The sequence below is a fragment of the Pongo abelii genome, chromosome 8 (assembly GCF_028885655.2).
Source record: "Pongo abelii isolate AG06213 chromosome 8, NHGRI_mPonAbe1-v2.0_pri, whole genome shotgun sequence".
NCBI lineage: Eukaryota > Metazoa > Chordata > Mammalia > Primates > Hominidae > Pongo > Pongo abelii.
In genome coordinates this window covers 33,582,637-33,584,979 of record NC_071993.2, presented here as the reverse complement: position 1 = coordinate 33,584,979, position 2,343 = coordinate 33,582,637, and positions in this window count along the sequence as shown.

Genomic DNA, 2,343 nt, shown 5'->3' with positions numbered 1-2,343 from the left:
CTAATTTAATGTTTTCCTGTCTTCTATATTGCTCCTCTATCCTATTTTTAGCTTCTTGATTAAATTCCAGTGTAGTCTCTTTAAAGATCTGCTCCTCCCATGCCAATTTTAATCAGCAGGGTGTGGGTCCCCAGGTGCACCTTGGCAGATTGAATATTTTTCAGTGCCAAAGTGAAAACGGTTGAGTGGCTTTACTTTACATAGTAACAGCCCAGTAGAATGTGAAGGCCCTTATCAGCAACCAGCTCTCAACCGTCCTGGCTCAGTCAGTCCACTGGCTTTAGTTTTTTCTCTTAGCTTTTACTCTTTTGCCCTTTGATCTTTGCGATTCTTCTCTGAACTCTCATCACCAAGTTAAACAGGTCTAACTCTTTTGAAGGGATTAGTGCTATAGATAGAATTCTTAGAAGGCTCCGTCAGTAATGACACAACAGAGAAAATAACAACGTCTTGAGTGTTAAGGTTACTGACCAAGGCCCCGGGGTAGTTGTCACTGCCCAATCAGGCCAGCGAGACTGACCCAAGGTGCTCAGGTTGGTGGTATCCCAAGGTATTTTAAAGGAAAGGAATTAAAATATGTACCACCACCATCATTTCATAACATGTAGTATTTCAGTTAATTTTTGCATTACAGATATTGTTTCATTTAATTTACTATCCATAAGAACCCTGAGAAAGAGGTTCTCACTATCTCCATTTAACAGATGAAAAAGCTAAGGCCCCGAGAGGAGGTGTTAAAAATCAGAAAGAGATTCCAGGTTTGTCTGACTTCAGAGTGCAAGCTTTTACACCAAATCATGCTGTTCTGCAAAATACCGTCGGCTGGGAAAGGGTTCTCAGCCCACCAGGGTGCTTCGGGGTCCTATTCAAATAGTCAAAATGGTAAATGAAAAAAAAGAAATGGTATATAGCTTGTGGCACAGACTATGAGGTGTGTTCACACTTACTAGAAAATTGTCCTCTATAAACATTGAATTTTCTTCTTCAATGAGTGGTTCTGAGTCAACCAGAGAGATGTAAATGTTTTACAAATGTTTTACAATGGCATATGAGGCCTCATAACTTTGCAGAAACCAGCAGCTTCTATTTCACTTTCCTTACCCCAGTTTAATACTGCTTAGAAGGGTGGGAAAAGGTGACTAGGAATATAAGAAAAAAATAGAGAGGAAATTTATATGGTACCAAAGATATAACATAGAAATATTTTTCTAAAATAGACTTTGGGATGCACGAACAGGATTTCTAGGAGGCTAGATCAAAGTTAGTGGTAAGTTGTCCATGCAGTTTTTGGGTCTGGGAATATTCTTGATTACCATAGAAAGCTTTGGCTGCAATTTCTATATTAATGGGGTCTACAAGCATGCCATTTTCAGACTAACATTTGTCAATGGCTCTATACTGTCAGCGTTCACCTGTCTCTATCAAATCTGTGGACAGATGGTCCCTATTTTGAGTTTATGTAAATTATTTTAGATTAATGTTATAGTTTATCATTTCTGGGTTTTCCATTCTGCCTTTTTCCCCCCGATCCCTTTTCCAACATACCAACATGATTTTGATACTAATTCTGTTTTCCACAATTAACTATCCATGCAGATTATCTGTAAATGAGTAAGTCTCTCAGTACCACCTAGGACTCATTCTTGTAAAACATTTACACCTCTCTGGTTGACTCAGAGCCACTCAATCAAGAGGAAAATTCAACGTTTATAGAGGACAGTTTTCTAGTGTGAACACACCTCATAGTCTATGCCACAAACCGTATCATTTCTTTTTTCAGAAAAGTAGATTTTATAAAGATATAATTATAATCACCAAGTATTATTTAATGTCCATAAAAGTACTATTGATACTGTGCTATATTTGTTTCATACTAAAAGTCAGAGTTCTTGGTAAAATAAGTCTTTTCCTCTGAAACTCAGAAATTGCCATATAGGATAATAATACATTGCATATAAACTTCTAATGATAAGCATAAGAATTTGCCTCCTCAAAAAGGGGTGTTATTTTGAGGTAGGTACATTTTTCAAATATAGCCCCTAATTCACTTTCTGCTACTAGAAGTTTATGTTTGGCAGGTGGAGAGATGAAGTGATGAATTTATATTTTCTTTAATGTGTAATTTTGACAACTAAAGTTAGAGCATGTAAATTGCCCTTCGTATTATTTTCATTAATGTTTGTATACTCCAATAATTGTTCAATTATAATTAAACTATGCAGTGTTTCCATCAATTTAAAGAAAAACAACAGAAAAGATTAAGTGGAGTGGGCAAATTTATTCAAAGCATAAAGTTAGAGCAAGATTAGAAGGAAATTCAGGAATATGAAGGGAATTTTATTT